Source organism: Enhydra lutris, unplaced genomic scaffold (assembly GCF_002288905.1).
Source record: "Enhydra lutris kenyoni isolate GAN:26980312 unplaced genomic scaffold, ASM228890v2 scaffoldscaffold2, whole genome shotgun sequence".
Taxonomy (NCBI): Eukaryota; Metazoa; Chordata; class Mammalia; order Carnivora; family Mustelidae; genus Enhydra; species Enhydra lutris.
Genome location: NW_019154086.1, coordinates 18,750,329 through 18,774,075, shown reverse-complemented (window position 1 = coordinate 18,774,075; position 23,747 = coordinate 18,750,329). Strand labels below are relative to the sequence as shown.

General features: G+C 40.9%; 1 protein-coding gene across 1 annotated transcript in view; it reads left to right on the top strand.

The window, feature by feature from the left end:
- The first annotated feature begins 10,946 nt into the window (after positions 1–10,946).
- LOC111150836 (fibronectin type III domain containing 3B) overlaps positions 10,947–23,747 on the top strand; it is a 343,921-nt gene continuing 331,120 nt past the window's right edge. Inside the window, exon 1 of the mRNA XM_022508466.1 lies at positions 10,947–11,032. The gene's annotated coding sequence lies outside the window, so the exon portion shown is untranslated. The remainder of the gene's footprint in view (positions 11,033–23,747) is intronic.

Sequence of the window (23,747 nt, the reverse complement as noted above, 5' to 3'; positions counted from 1 at the left end):
GAGTAAGTTATCTGTGAAGAGGGTGCAGGTAGAGCTGGGGGAGGGGAATAGACCGGCAGTGAAATTCTTCTTTGCAACTTTAGAAGGTAGGAGGTAGCTTGAATACCTTTCCCATTAAAGACCCTGTGACCATTTGCTACATATTTCACTTGTCAGAAGGAAAGATATTGTTACATACATGTAACATACATTCCCTACCCTGCAGCAAGCACTCTGTAAGGGTTTTCCCTTGTGGTTACACAGGACCACATCTGTGGCTTCTAATCTACCTTCCTGCATTATAACTATCTTCCGCTCACATTCCCTGCACACCACCCACTGCCACTCCTTCACCTGGCTGCCATCCTCTCTGTTCCATCTAAGTTAATGGATGATCTCTCCTAGTTTGGCCAGGTTTGTGTTAGCTATCAACAGACTTCGATCTGGGGAGTAGGGAAAAAAAAAATATGTATATACTTGGGGGGGCGCCTGGGTGGCTCAGTGGGTGGCTCAAAAGGCCTCTGCCTTCAGCTCGGGTCATGATTCCAGGGTCCTGGGATTGAGCCCCGCATCGGGCTCTCTGCTCAGCAGGAAGCCTGCTACCTCCTCTCTCTCTGCCTGCCTCTCTGCCTACTTGTGATCTCTCTGTCAAATAAATAATAAACAATAAAAATCTTAAAAAAAAAAAAAAAAGAATATACTTGGCTTACCAAAAATCTTAGGAAATGTAAGAATCCTGGAAAATACCAGAAAAGATTTGGCCGGTTTCACGAGGAAATCTCCCTTGCTTATAATTTTTAAACTCCTAACTGTTATCTAAAAGGATTTCATATAACTGGAAAGTTCATTGTTTTGTGATTTGTAGTATTTTTCTAGTTACCCTATTCATTGATCTGATTGGCCTTATTTCTTTAAAAATAAATTATTTCATTATTGCTAAATTTGGGACTGTTTATGAAAACTGAAATTTGAAAATGTAGGCTTTTTCTTTTGAAGAGGAAGAAAAGGTTAAAAAAATCTGAAGCATATTTGCCAAGAATTTTGTCTGAAATTTTTTATAGCAATTTAAGAGGAAAAAGTAGATCTTATGTTTCTGATTCATTTATGCTTAGATCATCAAATTGTTTTTTAAAAAGCTCTATGATATTCCACTAGATTTTAAATCCTTTAAAACTTTTAATGTCTTTTTTTATGCCTTATTAAAGACACTTGGCTCTCCTTGTGGGTTTTATCAGTCAAGTGTGTGCCTAGTATTTAACCCATCCTTATCAAACTGAGCGATTGCTTGAACAGGCTTACTCTTACCTCAGTGTCCTTGCATGGTGCTTTTCTCTGCCTAGAGCATTCCTTTCTAGATACCTTCATGGCTAACTTCTTTGTTTCCTTTGTTTCCAAGTCACATTTTCAATAAGGCCTACCTTGACCACCCTATTTCAAATTACAAAAATAAAATGTAGTCTGTGAGGACACATACAAGTGATTGTGTATATCAGCACAAAAACAACATATCCAAGTAAAACTTAGAATCAAAAAAAATGTTAGAGAGACTTTGCAGTTCTTCTAGTCCAAATTTCTTACTTTACAAATGAAGGCTCAAGAGGTTAAGTGGCTTCCCTCAGATCAGATAACCAATTACATTCAGAAATAAGTATGTCTAATAGGTGCCTTATACTCAACGTGCCCCAAACTGAAGTCTTGTTTTACCCCCAATCCTGTTCCTCCCAACAGCCCTCCCTGTTTTGGTTCATGGCATCATTCTGTCAACTGTTCACACCAAAAACCTTGCACTCACCCTTATCTTTCTTTCTTTTACACCCCCATATCTACTCTGTCAACAAATCTTGTTTGCTCCATCCTCGGGATAGATACGAAATCCTACCACCTTTCCATCTACCACACTCGTGCGCGTCCCTCCTAGATTATTGCAGTAGTCTCCTAACTGGTTTCCCTGCTCCTGCTCTTGCTCCCAATCATCTACTCTCAATCAGTAGCCAGAGAGATCCCTTTACACCTAATCAGTTCTTGACACTCTCTTTTTTTTTTTTTTAAGCAAACTTTATATTTAACATGGGGCTTGAACTCAAAACCCTGAGATTGAGAGTCCCGTGCTCTAGTGACTGAGTCAACCAGTTGCCCCTGTTTTTGCCATTCTTGTGCTCCATTCCAAACCTTGTGTTAACTCCCCATTTCACTCAGGTAGTGTTTACAGAACCCTCCCCCCATTTGGTCTCCATTTGCCCCAAACTTGACTTCTACTACTCTATCCCTTGCTTGCTACCCTCTGAATATAGTGACCTCCCTGCTATTTCTTAGACAAGCCAGGAACATCCCCACCTTATGGTCTTTCACTGGCTCTCTCCTTGCCTGAAACAATCTTCCTCTAGATATCCCTACAGTGAATTCCTTCTCTTTTATTCGAAAGGCATCTTCTCAATGACTCTATACCAATCTTCTTACTGAAAATTGCAAACTCCCATTTATATCCCAGTGGCACCTGATTTCTCTAACCACATTCTTCTTTACTTTTTCTTTCAGAACATACCAACTTCTAATATAGTATATCATTTACTTATTCATTATGTTTATCATTTATTATCTATCTTCTCCTTGTTATAATGTAAGCTCCACAAGTACAAGAATGTTTATCTGTTTTATCGTTGTATCCTCAGTGCCTAGAAGAGGCACAAAGTAGGCATTCAATAAATATTTGTTGCAAGAAAGAAAGGAAGAAAGAAAGTGAGGACAGGTCTCATCTCCCCTAGACATAGAGCCATTGCAGTACTCTACATTGTCAATACCAAATGGACAAAACTAACTTCACTGCAGAAAATCTTAAATTAAGAACCAGGGAAACCTTAAATTACCAGGAATTAGGTAGTATTGTTCTTCCTATCCCCTTCCTTGTGCCCTCTTCATCAGGCAAAACTACAACTCTTATCTTTTATTGCACTCAGAATTTTTCTGATGGAGCTATTATTTTACCTGACACCATATGAATGTTCTCACTTCAGTTTTTGTTTCCAGTGCAGTATATTTCCTTAGATTACTTGCATTTTAAGAGAAAATAGCAGAGAGGCACCTGGGTGGCTCAGTTGGTTAAGCATCTGTGTTGGGCTCAGGTCATGATTTCAGGGTCCTGGGATTGAGTCCCACATCAGGCTCCTTGCTCTGCAGGGAGCCTACTTCTCCCTCTCTTTGTGCGCTCTCTCTCCCTCAAATAAATAAATAAAATATTTTAAAAAGAGGGAGAGAAAATAGCAGACATAGGTGAATACTTAGCCTGAAGCAGTGAGTTTTTATTCATAAAATTTTAGGCAGTATGGTATATGATGGTGGGAGAAATCGCAATTGCCCAGCATAAATATCTATTTACTCTGTGTGAAATTAGTCCACTGGTATGGCTTTGCCAAAATACTTTAAAATTGATGTAAACTATTAATTACAGAAAAAATGCAAAGTAGAAGTGACTGATAAGCCCAGATATGGCAAGGTCAGTGGTGGAGATTAGTAGGATATACTTAGTAAGAAGTTCATGAAATTTAAAAAACAGTGTTCTATTTATTTATTTTAGTTTATTTACTTTTTTTTTAAAGAGAGAGTGTGCATGAGGTCGGGGGGGAGGCAGAGGGAGAGGAGAATCTTAAGCAGACTCCATAGCCAGGGAGGAGCCCAACGTGAGGCTCAGTCTCATGACCCTGAGATTATGACCTGAGCTGAAATCAAGAGTTGGATGCTTAACTGACTGAGCCAGCCAGGCACCCCATACTTTATTTATTTATTAAGTAATCTCTACACCCGACATGGTGCTCGAATTCACAACGTCAAGATCAAGAGTCATACACTCTTCCAGCTGAGCCAGCCAGGCACCTCATAAAATGTGGTTTAGAAGAAACTTAAAATATGACAAAAGGTAAAATTATATAACAGAAATGTAGATGTGAATATTGAGTGGAGGGAGAAAAAGTTAAGTTAAAGTATGGATGTATAAGGGATGAAAGTTAAGACCTCTCTGATAAACAACCAATAATTAAATCAACTTTTCAGATATTTTAGGCAAAACAACCTCTCTTGCATTTTTTTTAAAGATTTTATTTATTTATTTGACAGAGAGAGAGAGAGAGAGATCACAAGTAGTCAGAGAGGCAGGCAGAGAGAGAGGGGAAGCAGGCTCCCTGCTGAACTGAGAGTCCCATGCAGGGCTCAATCCCAGGACCCTGGGATCATGCCCTGAGCCAAAGGCAAAGGCTTAACCCACTGAGCCACCCAGGCGCCCCCTCTCTTCCATTTTTAACCAACGTATGCATTGCGAAACATCAAGGGAGACAAGGTCAAGTTAGAACTACAGACAATGTATTAGAAAATAGATATGGCTTTGAGTGTGACATCAGGAAAGAAACAGAACTGATTGATTGAAGTGTAAGAGTGAGACAGCTTTGGAAGGAGTTAAGAAATTAGATTGTTTACTTCTAAGAATAGATGTAATGTCCCACTTGTGTAATATATTGATTAATTATATTAATAATTTATATACTTATATATAAATATATGTATTTTTGCAACATACAATATACCTCTATATTGTTTGAACACATTCCTTTGAGGACGTATAATCACATAGGAAAAAGCACAACAATTTTAAAGGATAATGTTTAATAAAAGTTTAAGGAAAAATATAAAGTAAGTCTTGATACTACTTCAATCATGAACAGTGGAGCACCTGGCTGGCTCAGTCAGATAAGCTTGGAACTCTTCATCTTGGGTCATGAATTCAAGCCCCACGTTGGCTATAGTGATGACTTAAATAAATAAACAAAAAAAGTCATGAATAGTATTTCCCTTAGTTATGTAAATTTTAGCACCAAATTTCAATTTTATCTTTAAATCAAATACAATGTGCACAATGTCAAATGGATAAGTGCTAACAATTCTTTGAATAGCCCACAAATTCAACCCATTTTCATTTCTTTAAAGACCTGGTACCAAGATGTTAAAAAGGTGTTAGTCCTTTTGTTCATGACTTTTAGCAAATAAAAGAAATTAAACTAAGAGTACTACACAAGGGTTCCTGCTGTTAATATTTCACACAAATATTTCAGTTCCATTCATCACTATTTAGGGACCATCTATAATAGTGTCTGTGTCAGGCCCTGGGGGATGCAGGGCTGCTCTCTGCCCTTGAACATCTGAGTGTCGCGAGAGAAGGTAATGAGTGCCGGGCAAGAAAAACTGATCCATGAGGGCAGGGCACTGTCTGTATTGTTCACTGCCGTTATCCAGAGCGCAGAGCCCAGTGCATGATAAGCAGAACCTCAATACATGTTTATTGAATGATTAAATGATGCGAAGATGGGGAGAAAACAAGGAGAAGGTGTAGCATCAGGTAGTGCGGTCAAGGCCCGGGGGCTTTGAGAAGGGCGTTGTGGATGGATGCAGTAAAGGCAGAGGCTGCTGCTTCATAACACAGGCATCTTCGTGAGTATTCAAGGCATTTATGTGTTCGATGTAAATATATAAAAGATCCCACAACTTCTGTAACCCGTTTTTTGGTTCCTTAATTTTTACTCTACCCAGATCCTTAACAGATGAAAACATGCTCAGACTACCATCAGATGGTACAAGGCTGAGGACAAGCCTGAGCTAGCGGCAGGAGGCACACCATGAGCTGGCGAGGAAAGGATTGCCTTAGAAAGGTCCCCCATTCTGGCTCCCTTTTTGTTCTTTGGCTCACGAGATCGCAGCACTCCTGTAAACACAATACACATACAGGCTCATCTTTCACCGCCGCTTCCCTTACTTTCATGGAAGGCTGCTGCTCCGGAAGAACGCTTTGCAGAGGGCGAGCCTCGGCTCCTGCTCCCGGTTGGCTAAGGCTCCGGCGCTTGAACCTCTCCCAGTGTCTGGGAGAGGTTCGGAGTCCATTTCCACGGAGTGTGGAGAGGAGAGTCTGATTGTCCCCCATCAAGGATGAGGGATGATTGTCATCCCAGAGACTGGGGCTCTGAAGCACGTTTTTGGTCTTAGAGCAAAATCTATTCGCTTTAGAAAGAAAAAAAAAAATCAGGAAAAAAAGTTTAGCTTGGCTCTTCACATGGAAAAATGTTCCTGTATTATAACAATAAAAAATATACTCCATGCCGTTTTCATCATTCCATCGTGTTCAGTTCTCTCTTCCTTTGCTAATCTATTACTGGAACGCCCTCCGTAACCTCTCTGCTTCCCTAATGTCCTTTGCTACGAAATATTCATTCCTCCACTTCTGGGAAATTTACCAGATATCTTTTGAGAAGTCTCCTCCCCTATTTTTGTCGCTGGTTTTGGTGGGATTCAGAGCTCTATTCAGAGCTCTAGAGGTAGGCCCAGATTGTTACTGGTGTTGTTGTTGTTGTTTTTAAAGATCTTATTTATATATTTGTCAGAGAGAGAGAGAGAGCAGCAGGCAGAGGGAGAAGCAGGCTCCCCCACTGAGAGCCCCATGCAGGGTTCTATCCCAGGACCCTGGGTTCATGACCTGAGCTGAAGGCAGAGGCTTAACTGACTGAGCCACCCAGGTACTCTGGCCCAAATTGGTTTAAAAGCAATCACTATATTCTTTTGCTCAAATCACTGTGATTAGTTTACAGGATTGACACATAATCTAGTTAGAGCCAGTGAGGTGCTAGAATTCATTTATTAGGGATTCTGGGAAAGAGGCACTTCCTTGCTTTCTCTCCAGACTTACTGGAAAAGACTCTGTCTTCTGGAGAATGTGATATAAAGCTATGAAGTCTAGAACTACAGCACGCATTTTGCTGCCAGGAGGGACACCAGCTGAAGAGCAAAGTTAATATTATCTCTCATTTCCTTTACCACAGACTTGGGTACTTTAGTACTAAATCATAACACTAGATAAAGGGCATAGTTATTTATCAATATTATAATAGGAAAATACCAAATATAGTCATTAGAGCTCATGGCTAGATTTAAAGATTTTATTAGATTTAAATCCTAGAAATGCCACCATCTAGGTGCATGATGTAAGGAAAATTCCTTAAGTTTTCCATGGCTCTGATATCTCATCTATGAAATGGTAATAATAAAAGTATATATTAGTTGTAGAGATTTTCACTTCTGGGAAAGCAGTGGACAAAGCTAATGCTGAAAATCTACCATAAAGAGTGAGAAATGCTGGATAAAATACAATAACAGCAGTAAAGTCTAATGCATATTTAAGTTTGGAAAAAAAAAAGAAGTTCTTCTGTGTCATGATTGAAAAGTATCTTATTCTTCTAAAGCTTTACTGAGATAGTATCTTATTTTCTTAAGGAGCCTTAACATATCATAGAATATACAAGTCAGTGGTTTGAAGTGTACAATTCAGTGGTTTTTTATCTACTCACAGAGTTGGGCATCCATCAACAGCATTCTCATTACCCCCCAAACAAACTTACTCCCTTAGCCATTACCCCTCAGACTCTTTGAACCCTGCCAGCCTTAGACAACCACTAATCTACTTTTTTTTTTTTTTAAGATTTTATTTATTTATTTGACAGAGATCACAAGTAGGCATAGAGGCAGGCAGAGAGAGAGGAAGGGAAACAGGCTCCCTGCTGAGCAGAGAGCCTGACGCAGGGCTCGATCCCAGGACCCTGGGATCATGACCCGAGCCAAAGGCAGAGGCTTTAATCCACTGAGCCACCCAGGCACCCCAATCTACTTTCTGTCTCTATATTTGCCTATTCTGGACATTTTGTATAAATGGAATAGTACAACATATGGCTTATATAATGGTCTTCTTTCACTTTGCATAATGCTTTTAAGGCTTATTGATATAATAGCTCTATATATCAGTACATTGTTTCTTTTTTATTGCTAAGTAATATTCTATTGTTGGATATACCATATTTTATTTATCACTTCATCAGTTGACTGACCTCTGAATATTTTCCACATTTTTGTTATTATGAAGAATGCTACTATGATCATTTGTGTACAACTTTTTATATGGACATATGTTTTCATTTCTCTTGAATATATAACTAAGAGAGGAATTGCTGGGTCATGTGGTAATTCTACGTTTAATCCTTTGAGAAAATATAATCATAAAATTGAAAGCTCAGTATGCAAGTTAAAGAGAAAAGTAGACACAGATGAAGGGAGAATTAGTGAACTAGAAGATAGATTTAAGGAGATTTATTGGAGACAACAAAAAGAGACAAAGAAAGAAATACATGAGAGATTAAGTTCCTACATTTACCTAATAAAAATTCCAAAGGGGGGAAAATTACAAAGAAAATAGAGCTAATGGAGGAGAGACAATATTTGTAGTGATAATGACTGAGAATTTCCCAGAATGGATGAGGGACTCAGATCCTCAGATTGGATGAGTACACTAAGTCCTATGTAGGATATGTAAAAATAAATTTCTGCCTGAGGTTTTTTTTTTCCTAAAATTTTATTTTTAAGTAATCTCTATACCTAACATGACACTTGAACTCACAACCCAGAGATCAGGAGTTGAATGCTGTACCAACTGAGCCAACTAGGCAACCCCACCTGGGATCTTAATGAACTCAGAGAACTCACAAAAAAGAATTTTAGCTTGGCTTTGTGGTAGAGATAATAGAATTTCCAATCTGATGATTCAACAAATATTTATTGAGCATCTGTTATTTCCAAAGCAGTGCTAGACATATTGGAATAAACTAAGACCGATACGATATCAATTATACTCTCAGTCTAGTTGCTATTAATGTACATGTGATGATTACTTTTATTTTCCAACTTAGCTATGCCTCAGTACCCAACCATTTGGTCAAACACCAGTCTAGATGTCATTGTGAAGGTATTTTTCAGATGATTGAATGTTTAAATCAGCAGACTTTGAGTAAAAGAGATTATTCTTTATAATGTGGATGGGCCTCATCCAATCAGTTGAAGGCTTTAAAGGAAAAATGGCTGACACATCCAAAGGAAGAGTCTGCCTTCACAGTGCTTTCAGACTCGAGCTGCAACATCAACTCTTTCCTGGGTCTCCTGCTAGCTGCTCTCATAGTCACATGAGCCAATTTCTTAAAATAAATCTCTTTTTTTTCCTCTCTCAATCTTTTTATCTACCTACCTATCTATTCTACTGGATCAGTTTCTCTGGAAAACCCCAATTAATCAAATACAGTACATGATCAAGCTGTGCATTTATTTCTCAATGTGTGATGATGTAACTTAAATTACAAATTCTTTAAGGAGAGGGATATTTAAACTTACTCAGTCTTCCTTGAAATAATTATCATACAGCTGGACAGAAAATGTTGTTTGTTAATCCATGAAAATTAAGTGAAAGAATGTTACTGTATCCTAATAAGCATAAACAATGTATTTGTTGATCCATCACTATAAACTATGGAATTAAAAAATAATTATGGTTAGTTTCACTTGTATTGGTATTATTTTGGTTCAGGAATTTTTAAAACTTCTATTTATTTATTTATTTATTTATTTAGGAATGTTTCACGGATTTGTCTGTCATCCTTATGCAGGGGCTGTGCTAATCTCTGTATTGTTCCAGTTTTAGTACCTGTGTTGCTGAAGTGAGTGTCTGGCTTGGGAATTTGAAACTGAGTTTAGAAAAAGCTATTTCATTCTAAACCCAATATTTTTTTTCCTTCAATGTAGTTTGAATTGGTTTCCTGTCACTTGAAGCTAAAGAGTTCTAAATAAAATACCTACCTCCCATAAGGATAGAACAGCATATAATAAAACAGACATAAGATAGGTTCATTAAAATAAGGATTAAATGAATATGAGGTATGTAATAAAACAAGAGGAAGAATGGTCTTACCAGAAATTCCAGGCTAAAGTTAATTGCTGTAACGGAGAACAAAATTTATCTTGACTTTTTTTAGCAACGAAGGAAAAAAGGAACCTCCATAAATTACCGTATTCTCATTGTCAAATAAAGGAAGCCTGTTTCTTCATCAAGATAATGGAATATTATTCAACCATCAGAAAGAAGGAAATCTCACTGTTTGCGACATCGCTGGACCTTGAGGGCATTCTGTGAAGTGAAATAAGTCAGACAGAGAAGAACAAATACTGTGTGGTATCACCTGTACGTAGAATCTACAAAAGCCAGATGCATGGAAACAGAAAGTGTGATTTATAGACTTTGAGGTATTGGGAGCCAAGGAACCTCTATTTGGTGACCAGTAAAACAGAGTTTGTCCAGGGAGAGGAAGTGGGTGTGTGGTGCTGGCCTTATGGGGTAACTGGGGTGCACTGTCCAAATTCTGGCAAAAGCAGGAAGCTCAGCACAGAGGCAGGTATGATATTAGCTACACTGGCTGGGTGAACAAGTTACTGAACCAGCTGAAGAACATGCTTATTAATTCCCGGGAAACATCTAGAAAGAACCGGGAAGAACACAAAGGGAGTGAGAAACCCTACAATAATGGTGGTTGCCAGAATCAGAGAAAGGGTGTTTATTAATGTTAATGTGACCAAAATGTAACCCCCACACTAGTGAGGTCTGAGACACAGAGAACGTAATATACGAAAGGGTATGTTTCGAAAGGGTCTGTTTCGAAGAACTAAAAGAAATATTGTGGTAACTACATAAAAGGCTAGAAGTGATTTCAAATATAATATCCTGCCCTTCAAAAACAGAATGGGCTGTTGCCTTTGTAGCAAGTTTACTCTTGTTTTCAACTCATTGCTTCCTGGTCAAATTTCAGAATCTTTCCTTGATCAGAATGGTTTGTATCTAAGCATGTAGCTAAGCTAAAGACATTTTTTTTTTTTTTTTTGCTTCCTTTCTCTGTGAAGACATATTATATCGATCTCTATCTATAGACCTGTATCTGTATCCACATGTATTTCTATTCAGGGCAGAATTTGAATTTGTTTAAGGAAGACAGTATTTAGCACAGTCATTAAGAAGAGACTCAGGTATCACACAGAACACTCAATGTCTTAGGAAGAGAAAGTGACCAAGCGAGTAAATCAGGTGTGAGAGTGGCCAGAGTGCTAACAATGACTATGAAGAAAATCAGACCTGCTGCTCTGTGGTGGTGTGGTTCAGGTAAGTCAGGGGGATGGACAGTCAGAGCTCTTTAAAAAACATTACCCCAAATTTGCCTCCAATTGGGGAAAAACTACTAATGGTAGTCTTGTCTTGTTTTGCCTTTTTATTAGTGACTTGGACGGCAACATGTAAAGCATGCTTATCATAGTTACCGATGTCACTAAGCCGAAAAAGGTTGTTTGCTGACCGACCCAATGTCCAGAAAATTCCTGATAGGTTGGAATGTGAGAAAAAAACTTACAAACAAAGTTTAATGACATTAAATAGACAACCAATTAACATTAATTAAAATCAAGTAAGATGAAATCAATTGCATTCCTAATACAGACTGACCATTTTTTCTGGAAGAGGAAACATGATTTAGTAGGATGGGGAAGCAGCTAAGGAAATCAGCACCATATGGAATTGCAATGACACAGCGTTTTGTCCAAATTGAAGCTTGAAAGGGTACCACTCTGGGCTTGGGTTCTGATGCTGCCCGAAGCATGAACAGATGATATCCACCTTTCAGAGATGTTGAACCAGTAGGCCCCCAGAAGTGGCAGAAGACAAGGAAGGAGAGAGATCTGGAAGCCATGTGATGAGATAAGAATTCAGCATATCTGAGATGTTTATCCGGGGAAAGAGTCTTCAGGGAGCATGTGACCAGGATGGTCAGTTCTTTGGAAAGAAGTCATGTGGCAGGCCGCTGTTATTACTTTGTCTGCCTCCAGAGGGCAGAAACAGGACCACTGGGGGAAAGTTGCCAGGAGGCAGGTGTCTGGACTTGGTGTAGATCTGGAGTTGCTGAGAAAAGGCTGTCTCAGCAAGAAACATTTCCCTCTTCCTGGTGGTGTTCGGGCTGAGCTGGGTGCTTAGCTGTGGTGGACACGGAAACAAAGATTCTGCTTTGGGAGGAAGAGCAGGCCAAAAACCTTTAGCTCCCTATCAGCCCTGTGATTTTCTGAGCCCTGGTCATCATACAGCTTCTACCCGGATGATTTCTGACAACTGTGGGATGGATATTCTTGTTTGAAATGACTTTAAAAAGTGTGTGTGTCTATATATATATATATATATATATATATAGACACACATATATATCGAACTACAATTTGTCCTTGCCTTGCCTTGAACAATAGTGAAGAAGGTGAAGCCACTGCCCTGACTGATTGCTCTTAGATTGTGTTGTTGACTGAACTGGCTGTCCTTTACTCTTGTTAGTATTCTAGTAAATTCTGAACCCTCTTCAAAACAGGATTAATTGGCTTTTTGTCAATGCTCATATTGAAGCTGGTATCAGATCTGGCTCAGGACATCGGAACAAGAAGTAAATGCAAAGAGTTAATGCCCTCTATCTAAGGTCAAGATTGGGTGTCAAGATTAGAGGCAAGACTGAGCCTGCTTGTGAGAAATCTAGCAACCCTAGCTATGGGCAAAGAAAGGAAGGAAGGATATTGAGACTGAGAACCTGGCTAGGTCTTCTAGATACCACGTATTACCGGCTGTAGTGATCTCTGAGAAGTTCAAACTTAAACATTTTAGACTTAGAGAAGTATTCAGAGGTTTAATAGTTTGAGATATTTTTAGTGCTAGTTTTAAAACTCAATGCTTTCTGATATGTTAAAATTGCATTTCTTTTGTTATAAGATATTTGAAATTAGGAAGTATCACTCTGAGGTTTTTTGTTTTTGTTTTTGTTTTTTTTAATATACTCGGCCCACATTGATTGCACAGAAAGTGGAAAGGCTTACAAGTCTATATTTTGTTACACACCTCAACTTCCAGGCATTTCATTTGGATGTTAATTTTTGTATTTGAGCAAATCCTAAACTGCTTTTGGAGCAAAGTTATGACTGTAATTTCACAATTTAAGACCCAGGTGGCCGGTGATTTGGGTTACCAAGACCATACAGTGTGACTCACTGCCTCTTATGGAGGCCCTCCTTGCTGTTTGCAGACCATCACCCTGGCTTAAGCCTATCATCTCCCACCAGGCTGGGTTCAGCCTTTCTGATGAGATGGCTTGTTCTACATCCTGCTTCCAGAACAGTCCCCTTTGAAACCTACTTCAATCAATCCATGCCTCTATAACCGCATTGTATTATATTTAAATCCTTCAACGTGTAGTTGAGAGCCCTCTCAAAGGTCCCATCTTTTTCCTTGAAGTTTCCAATTCTGTTCTCTCAATTCCCTCCAGGAAAGACGTTTTCATTCATTCATTCAAAGAGAACCGCTATTTATTTACACCTGCATCTCAGCTCTTTGAGGATTTTAATTCTCAGGACCTGAACAGAAGGCAATATCACCATTTAACAAATAAATGTTTATTTAAATGTTTACTTAACAGAGGACTCAGAGAACTTTAATAACTTGCCCAACATCCCTGGCTTTTGTCTGATGATAATTTCCGTGCTCTTTGCACTACACCATGCTTCCTCTCATTTTGCAAGCATTTATTATGGTTTCTGGGATGTGCCCCAAAAGGTGTAAGGTGTTAGGTTAAGAAGATAAATGAAACACTGAGATCACATATATGAACATACATTTAAAATTTTAAGGCATTTTTGTATACATTGATTCTTCTTCAGTAGAACAAAATCAGTCTACTGCAAGAAGTAGGTAGAAATAACTGAAATCTGGAGGGAATCAGGAATGTGCAAAAAGAAATAAGATTCAAGCATTTGCTGATTTAGGACCAAAAAAAAAAAGGAATACCGCTCCTTTTTTTTTGGAATTTAAATTTGATTTTGGAGCTGTGTGGGATAATAGTGAATGCAGGCAAATAAGGCCTTCCGTCCTAATTGGCTTCTTTCACCAAATGTCTCCAAAGGGGCTCTTGAAGCCATCTTTCTATTATTTATTTATTTATTTTATTATTTTTTTTAAAAAAGATTTTATTTGTCAGAGAGAGAGAGAGCATGAGCTGGGGGAGTGGCAGGCAGAGGGAGAAGCAGTCTCCCTGCTGAGCAAAGAACCCGGATGTGGGACTTGCTTCCAGAACATTGGAATCGTGACCTGAGCTGAAGGCAGACAACACTAAACCGACTGTGCCACCCAGGCACCATGAAGCCATCTTTCTAAATCGTGATTCCACTCCTGGGTGATAGTCCTGCATGGGAAGGGGAATAAAAGGAAAAGCAGTGGCTCCCCAGCTCCCACCTCAGCTTCTCCAGCTTCGCTTAGAGCTATGCCCTTCAGCCCCACTGAACTCTCAAGACTTTGAAGCACATCTCTGTCCTTGTGTGCATGCTTTTACTCTGTCTGGAGGGTTCTATCTTCTTCTTCCTTATCCTGGGATTAGTTCCTCGTCTTTGAGCTCCAGCTAAAATCACTCCCTCCCGCCCCACACAGTCTCATAGCTCTTTTCCCCAGAAGCTCATAATTCTTTTCAGTTCTTCTCACATTTCTCTGAAACTACTGTTTACATCCTCCACTTGATTGGGTCTTGTTTCATTTTTGTATCTCCAGCATCCACCTAGCATTGTGCTCTGAATAAAGTAACCTTTATATATATGTTTGTTGAATGAATTAATTGTAAAGTATGTGGAAGAATCCGAATGAGTAGATAAACTGGCAAACTTCAGAAGACACAAGTTTAGATTCAAGTGTGGAAGGACAGGCGTGGCAAAGGTGTTTAAAAGTAGACAAGAGAAATTGAGAAGACTCAGGGTAGTTGTTTGCCCTGAAATTTCAGTTCTCTGCCAGGTTCAAGAAAACTCATTAACATGAAATCTGGACACATCCTTCTTTCTTCTCCCTTCTCCTTGTCCCACACCTCTTCCCTTCTTCAACAGGCAATTGTGACGCTAGTTCCATCTCTCTACATGTCTGAGCTAAGATCTGAGTGCTATAACAGCTCTTAAACATTTTTCATCTCAAGTATTCTTGTATATTTTTCTGGTTTTAATACAGTACTATGTACAATAACTTTATCTGATAGATGATTCTTCTTTTTTAAGTCAATGAAAGTAATGCATTGCCTCCGGTCACTCCTGAGTACTGCTTTGTGACCAACAGTTGAATGCGGATTGGAATTATTTAGGATACCTGGGAAGCTAAGGAGAGAAGGGGCCTCTGAGGGAGAACTTCTGCCTTCTTGCCTCCTGGATGATTTGAGGGGTGGGATGGGATGCAGCCTGTTAACCATTTTGAGCCTCTACAACAGGAATCCATTACATTTAACTACTATAAGCTTAACAGTTATCTAGTGAATCACATTATGCACGATGCTATGTTTGACAGTACAGAAATAAAGATACGAGTACCGACCAGTTTCTGCCCTGTGAGTTCATACTGGGTACCGAAAGGGGGAAATAGACATTTTGACTTTGGTGTCATAAAATCTGCTCACACTACGTTAGTTGTATGAACGAATGCTGTGGGAAATAGACAAAGCGAGTGACAAAATAGCTCACAAGGTTGTGGGGATTAAAAAAAAGATGTGTAAATGAAAAAACGTCAGTCTTAGTTCTATTACTCAGCAAACACTGCATTTATATTGGTGTTTGGCGATCTTTTGCAGAACATGCAGCCCTTGTCTTTTAGGAGCTGCTAGTTCCCCTAAGCCTCAGACTTCTTTAGTCTGGCTGAATCAAAGAGAGTTTCTCCTCAGCTGTGCAGGCCTGGGAGCAAAGGAGGCTCCCAGTCCCGGGAAGTTGAGACTTTTTTTTTTTGGCGGCGGTTTTACTCTGTAGTTTACGGCAGTGGGCGGGCCCCAAATCCCCATGTGGTCCCGACATCATTGACATGGCGGAATCCCCCATCAAACCCTCCTGGTAGTTATTTGAGCGGCGGCGGCGGCCGGAGGAGGAGGAGAGCGGCAGCGGCGGCGGCGGCGGCGGCGGCGGCGGCGGGAGCAGCGGAGGGGACAGCGGGGATACTCGGGGCTGCCGGCTGGGAAGGCGTGGGCAACCCGGTGTGTGGCGCGCCCGGAGCCCCGCGTTTCAGCCCGAGGAAAGGTAAGGCTTGCAGGATCGGGAGACTGGAGGGGACCGGGACCCCAAGCCTCGGCCACCAGGTCCCGCGCGCTGGAAAGCCCCCGCCGGACGCCGAGTCTGCGGGATTGCGATCTCGTCCCGGAGCACTCCTGGCGCGCCGGGCTTCCCGGGGAAAACTTGGCGCCACACTGCTGGGGCACCCTGCGTTCGCCTGGGCACCCCAGGAACACGGGGCCCGGGAGGGGGTGGGCCTCCACTTTGGGGCCGCATCTTGCTGGGCTCCGGCCCCCCGCCTGCCCTCCCCCTCCGCCCCCCAGCTTGCCTGGGCTTGGAGGAGGGAAAGAAGCGGGTAGATTCTTCTTGATGAAAAAAAATCTGGGCAGTGGCTCCCGGGCTCTCCCTCCCCCCTCGCCCTCCCCATCCTTCCCAGCAGATTCTGTCCGAGGAATCCGCTCCCCCTCCCGGAATCTCCGCGGCAAGAGGGGGAGGGCGGGCGGAGAGGCCGAGGAATCTTCGACGTGTCACTTTCAGAGGCTGTAGATTTCCATATGGTGGAGGGAGGAGGGCGGGCGTGCGAAGTGGGGCTGGAAGTTGGGGCCGCCTCTCCGCGCCGGGCGGGGGCGGGCCGGGACCTCGGACCCCGGGATGCTCGCGGGGAGGGTCCGGGCCCACAGCTCCGGGAGCCGTGCCGGCCCCCTGCCCCCGGCCGGGCCTCTCCAGGACACTCCCCGCCCCGCCGCTGGCCACCTCCGTGCGCGCCACGTCCTCCCTCTCCGTCCTGCCCCCCGGGCTCCCCCCGGGCTGGGGGCGGTAACCGGCGGCCCCGGCCGGACTCGGCAAGACCAGCGGCTGGAAGATCGGGCGGGGGAGCGGGGCGCGGCGGGAAGGAGCGGGCGACCCGGTGTGTGGGCCAGCGAGCTCCGGTCAGTCGGTCATCCCGAGGGGCGCCCCGGCCGGGGGTGGGGCGGGCGGCGGAATCCGCGCCCGGAGGCGGCCGGGAGGGGCCGCGCGGACCGTCTGGTGCCCGCCGCGGGGCGGGGGCCGGCTGGCGTGGGAAGGGCCTGTCACCCTGGGAGGAAAGTGGGGCCTCCGGCTGTGCCCGCGAACTTTCCCAAAGGTCCGGGTCCGGGCGTCCCGTGGGAGCCCAAGCCCCAGGGCCCGGTGTCCCAGGAGACCGGGCTGGGCCGCCTGGCGGCGCCGTTGGCGGGGAGGCTTCCAGGAGTGCGCGATTTGGAGTTGAGCTTTTCGAATCCCAACTCCCACCCTGCCATCCCAGACGGAGGGAAGCAGTGGCATATTAACCAGACATTGCCGTTTGCCGACTTCCTTAAAAGTTACAACTTTTTATTTTCTCTTCAGCCGAGCATTTCCTTGAAAAAAAAAAAAAATTGGAATTTGGCCGCGATGGGCCGACGCTGAGGCCCCAAACCCACACGTTTATCTTTCCATCCCTGTCGGTTTCTAGTCTCCCTCCCCTTCTCACACCCAGGTTTAATCATATTTTGGAACGGGAGAGATCTTTTGTTGGGTGGGCACCCTTTGATTTGCTTGTCCGTTTATTTTTTAATGTGCGGCTAATTTGATTTGAATTTCCTCCAGTTTCCAGGCCCTGCTAGGGAAAACTAAGCGAGAGGAGTAAGCCACTTTTTTTTTTTTTTGGAAGCGTGGAGAGAGAGGTGGGGCATTGGGAAAGGGGAGGCACCGCCGTTGTGGGCAAAGAGTCAGAGGGAGCAGACAGACCCGGAAGAAAAGGAATCTGCTCTGGAATAACACTTTTTTTTTTTTTTTTGAGGCTGCAGGCCTTGGGCAAAAATGCACCGCTCTGTTCTGATTTCTACTGTCTGAGTTGCTCTTCCGCTCTGCAACTTAAAGCTGTGACTCGGGTCCTGGACAGGCGGGAGAAGAGGCCTATACCCCAAGGCAGTCAGTGGCCCTGGTTTTGTACCGTGTTTGGGGGCTCTTGGTTCCCACTCATTGGAGGCAGGCTTTGTGGACCTAGCGTTCAGTCAATTTCCTGGTTCCCCGGGGAGCAGCTGTTAACCAGAGTAGTCTTTTGGGCATGTTTCTGGCGCTGCAAGGGGACCTCACCCATGAAGGTGTAATTCTCACTTTGTTTAGACACTTGAAGGTCACCCACAGACTGGGTAAGAATGAGGTATAGTTGGTTAAAAAAAATCATTAAAAAGTTCTCAAACTCATGTGCTTTTAAAGTGTTCTGGTTTAAATATTAAGAAAGAAAAACTTACCTGTAAAGATAGTGTTCATTTTAAAAGAGATGTGAAAAGTGCAAGATATCATCGTGGAATAGGGGTTGTAATTTCTAATTACAGTATATACAGTTTCAGAACGATATTCCGGTAACCTTTTAAGACAGACTTTATAAATAGCCCACATCAGACTGTGGACTGTTGGAGAGCCAGTCTTCTGGGATTTTTGGAAGAATGCTTGGGATTGGTTAAGAGTTACTAGGTAGTAATTTATTCAGGAAGAGATTGTGCCCCTTTTGCTTAACACTTCATTTAACATGGTAGGATTTGATAGTGTCCTTAGATGTTAGCCAGAAGAACTTCTTAAACTTTTCAGTTTAGGAAAATGAGGCTCAGGGGGGAAAGTGACTTGTCCAGGGTTTCCATCGTTGGCTAAAGTCCAAGACAGGATTGTATTAATAACTTCTCTTTCTTGAATATCTAATGTGTACTAAGCTCTATGTACTGTGCTTTTTTTATATATTGTCTCATTAAAATTGTAATAACAGTCTTTAAATTTATGTGATGTTATGGACATTTTACAGACAATGGTGTTGAGGTTCACAAGAATTTAACATCTGTGAGATCACTTTGCTACCAGTAGGGCTTGCTTTGGTGGTGAAAACGGCTCTGTAGCTGTGTTTTCCAATATGGCAGCCACAAGGCATGTTAGCTGTTGTACCTTTGAAATGTGCCTAGTGCAACCGAGGAACTCCATTTTACATTTTATTTACTTTTTAAAAAAAAATTGTATTTCCTTTTAATTATTTTAAACTGCGACTTGTGGCTAATGGTTACCGTATTGGAAGTCACAGTGTAGAACTTTCTGACTCTCAAATATGTTTGTGTTTAACAGGATCATACTGCTTTTTAGATCTGGTTCAGTGTTCTTTCTTACCACCAGAAGATGCTTACATCCAGCCTTCCAGCGGAATTTAAATGCTGAGTCAGCTATACCTCAGTTTTGCTTTTAAACCTGGAGTGGGTAAAATAAGCACTTTTTTTTTAAATGCTTACATAACATAGTTTAAACTGATGGACAAAAATTTAAATGACATTTTTTTTGTTTGGTTAAACTAATCGTTTGTAGGAACAGCTGAAAAGGCAGGGCATGTTGGTTATTTTAGTATAATGAAAGAGTGTAAATAGGAGGCACTATGAAAAATCACTGATGGGGGTTAAAAAAAAATGACCTGATAACATAACCATGTTTACCTATTCACTGGGTGATTCTTTTCATATGATGTCATGTCAGGTAAATAAAAAGGTGAAACCATCATTAACTTTTCCTTATGTAGTTGCAGAATTAATCCGAAGAATTAAAATCGTTGCTTTACTACCAAAGAATAAATTCAACTATAAAACACTATATTTCATCTGTGAATGGGGAAGAATATATCTAAGAGGAAAACAAGCAACCAGAAATACTCTTGGTGGCAAACGGTCAAGTAGTTTTCTGATTAGCAAGTTGAATTTATCTTTGTTGCGCTTTAGAATTCATCTGATAGGAGGAATTGCAATAACTTTCATGATTTTGTATGAAATAGTGAAAATTTCAGCTCCTGTTGAAGTAAGCATTTATCTGGATTCTATCTATAAATGTCCAGTAACTGAATACTTTTTGGAGGAAGGAGGGCATGCTACTTTCAGTAAAATACAAATGATAAAGTTATCTTTTTATTAGGATTTTTAAAGAAGTAACTTCCAGGTTCAGTATAAATATATCTGAATCTGTGTGCCTTTCATAGTTACTGTACTTCCCAGGATTAATTACAGTTCATGATCCTGGTGCTAGAGCATTATTTGATCCTGAAAGACCTAGACTTGTAAATCAGCTTTAAATTGATCTATATTATTTTAGTGTTAGGTGAATTGCATGGCCTCCAGCTTTTTCAAACTTGTCAATTCAATTACAGGTGAGTGATTAGTTAATGACACTGTTGAGATAGCTGAAACACCCTTTTCATACCCATTCCTGACCCTTGGGAGCATAGTTATTTTCAAGGAACCAGGATAAACACCACGTTATAAATAGGATTACAGTGTTGTCACGAGTGTGACCAATATGGGAACCACCATTTAACTCACGATACCTGGTTCCATTTGTCTAATGTCAAGGCATTTAATTCAAGTGAGAGACTTACTAAAATCTTAAAAGACAAAAGATGTTGAGAGATGGGCAGATAATGGGCAAAGATTAGAAATCTTAAATGTCTGATGAGGGCTGTCTCTGAGCATCAGTTTGAAATCAGAATCTGCTCTGCCATGGACTGACTTTACTTTTGAACTGTGTATTTTTGATCCACTTCTGAACTTCTCTCAGTTTGGATTTCCTGATTTTATTATAAAGAGGAAACGTCTCATCCATGCCTTTTTTTTTTTTTTCCCCCTGCCAAAAGGTTGTCCAAGGAATTAATGAGTCAGTGTATTGAAAAGTGTTTGGTAAAGACTTACACAAACTCCGTAGTCCCTTATATTCCAGAATAGCTGTTCCTATTACATTACTTTGCACATTTTTAGAGACCTCCAAATTGCATGTGGACAGTTTGAAAAATAATTTATTTTTCCCTTTTTGATGAGTAAATAAAGCTTAAAGCTTTACATTGCTGTGTTCATTTTCTCCTTATTCTGATCGAATAGTTGATTTGTGACCTCTCAAAAATTGTACTGTACATAAGTCGTCCCAGCTCCATGTTTTGGGCAAGTTTTTCCTTAGATGTAGCTGATAGCTGGCTAGCATTGCTGACGTGGACATGACAGTCTGCTTGATTTGGGGTTTTTCTTGAGATCAAGGGGAAAAGTGCAGTCTTTTAGAGGAACTTTCAATACTGAATGATAGAGGCATAAGGCTTTAGTCATTGTATATTATCCAAGTAAGCCTATTATTTGAGCTTCCAGTAATTACAGCTGAGGATGGGGGGAAAAGAATATTTTCAGGTCCAGGGAGCTTTGCACCTTACCTGTGTTTCCATTTTAGAAGTCATAATTGCCATTTTTTCACATTAATGAGGTTAATCCATTAAATGAGAGTTTTTTGGTAAAAGACATTTTCAAGCAAACCTTATTTCTCATCCTGTGGCTGTTGGGAATATGCCCAAGTGCTTGAGGAGAAGCTGTATTTTATTCTTTAGTTTACTTTGAGTATAGGGAGATAGATATATCTACACATATACAGATATACACACACATGTATATAATATAGGGATATATATATATACTATTTATCCATAAATAGTATATATATACTAGATATATCTATACATATACAGATAAACACATATATAATATAGGTATATATATACTATTTATACATAAATAGTTTATATATACTATACATTTACATATATGTATGTGTCTGTGTATACACACACACACACACACACACACACACACACACACACACCTTTTTTTGCCTTAAAATATAAAGTATGGTGGGGCCCCAGGGTGGCGCATTCGGTTAAGCATGCGACTCTTGGTTTCAGCTCAGGTCAAGATCTTAGTTAGGAGTCTTGACATCAAGCCCCACAGAGGGCTCTGTGGTCCGTGACTAGTCTGCTAAAGTTTTTCTTTCCTTCTCCGTACCTCTGCACACTCTGGCAGGCTCTCTCTCTCTCTCTCTGTCAAATAAATAAATAATTAAAAGAATATGAGGTGTGGTATGGTGTTATGTGCTTCAGAAGGCAGAAAGTACTTGCATCGTCATTAGACAGGCAGGTCTCTGTAGAAGTCAAGCACAGGCCCGCTGGGCAGATGACCTGATGCTACTTTGGGGCTTCGCAAGGTAGAGCTCAGGAGAGGCTCGTCCCTACTCACAAGCTTATCTGGAGGCAAATTGTTGATGGTGCGGTTTTACTGTCTAGATCGGTCTCTGTGGACCAAAAAGATGGGGTGTTGGTGAGGGCATGGGGGACAGGAAGTTTTTTAGGCTGCCAGATGTAAATCGGGTAAGGTAGTGTGGGGGTGTTTCTCATTTTGAAAGTGGATCCATCTTTGAATCTTTTCTATTTGCCCCTACTCGAGATACGCAAGTCTAGCATTCTGTAGCTCCTGGATTGTAATTTTCAGTGCCCTTGGCTGATGAGATGCCCTTGTTGGCAGTGCTCACTGTTGATTCAGGCATTGGCTCCTAATGTTTTGTTTCTTTGATATCTTGACAACTGCTTGTCAGTTTTAAATAACTGGAGGGAGGTTTCAGTGAGATGGTATTTAATTTTATTTCATTCACTTACTTATTTCCTCAGAAAGCATTTCTTGAGTTCTAGACTAGATTCTTTGTTAATGGGATATTCTACTCTATTCTGACTTTTTTGGGGCAAATGCAAAGCATTTTTTTATTAACTTACAGGGTATTCTGTTTGTATTTTTGGAATGTTGTGTAGACAATGGTGTCTGCCACCAAACTCCTAGGGCAGGGTGGTGGCAACTTCAACTCTTTAATCCTTTCTGAAATTTGAGAAGTGTTAAAATTGCAGCACTTACAGGCTATGTTTAAAACTAAACTTATATTAGAATTTAAGTCTTCTGATACATCTTCCTTTTAACTCTGGAAGATGAAGATTTTTATAAAGGCAACCAATCAGAAAAGTTTACTTGAACTAAGTTAGTTTGATACCAACTTATGGTCTTCAATTATGAAGAACTTTCTGTTGAAATAACTATCTAGAAAATTGTCTTCATACATGAGCAAATGTAAATTTGAGAAGTAATTGAAGACTGAAATCCCAGGAAATAGCGTGATTTAATTTATTCTTAAGGGACTTAGCTTCTCCGTAACTGGTGAAGGAGGGGTCTTTATTAAAAATAACTCCATTGTTCTTGATGTAACTAATTAGGAATTTGCAATTATCCAGGCAAGCCTAGGATAAAGTTTGGTTTCCTATTCTCTATGAAAAGGTTTTTACTGTTAACAGAAGTTTAAATATATCATAAGAGGAAATATTTTCCAAATTAGGAGAACAAACTACTTTTAAGCACTTTGGAAAAATCAGTTGTAAAAACAGTGTAAAACTGCAATAGGGGTTGAAGCTGGTTCTCCTGGGGGTGTGTTCAATAGAGACGCAGGAGCCCTTCGCATTGTTGATTAACTCAGTGCTATCTCTTGGTAGGAACAGTTTACTAGCAAAAGTTAGAACTATATTTTTGTATGCAGAGTAAAGCACAACAACAAGTAAATATCTTTCACACCTTACTCCACCAGTAGACTTCAGTTATGTCTGTTTATTTGTTTTGGAGTTTTTCTGTTGACATTTGCTTCGCAACTTGTTAATTTCTTTTATCACCTGTAAGCACTTGATGGCAGATGGGTGAGAGCAGGTGTTAAAAGTTTAAGAACATCATTATTACTTTTAGTTGCCTATCTCCCCTTCCTAGCCATTTGGGCAAACTTGTAGAAAGTCCTGTGTGTAGTATTTAAATAAGCCCATTACGCGCCCTCCTCCTCTGCCTTTTCTAAAGCAGGACCTTCCTGGGCAGCTGAAAGAACTGACTGGTAAGAAGAGTAAATTTCTTTAAAAATACTTCGGTATATTTATATCCAGTTACTCAGAC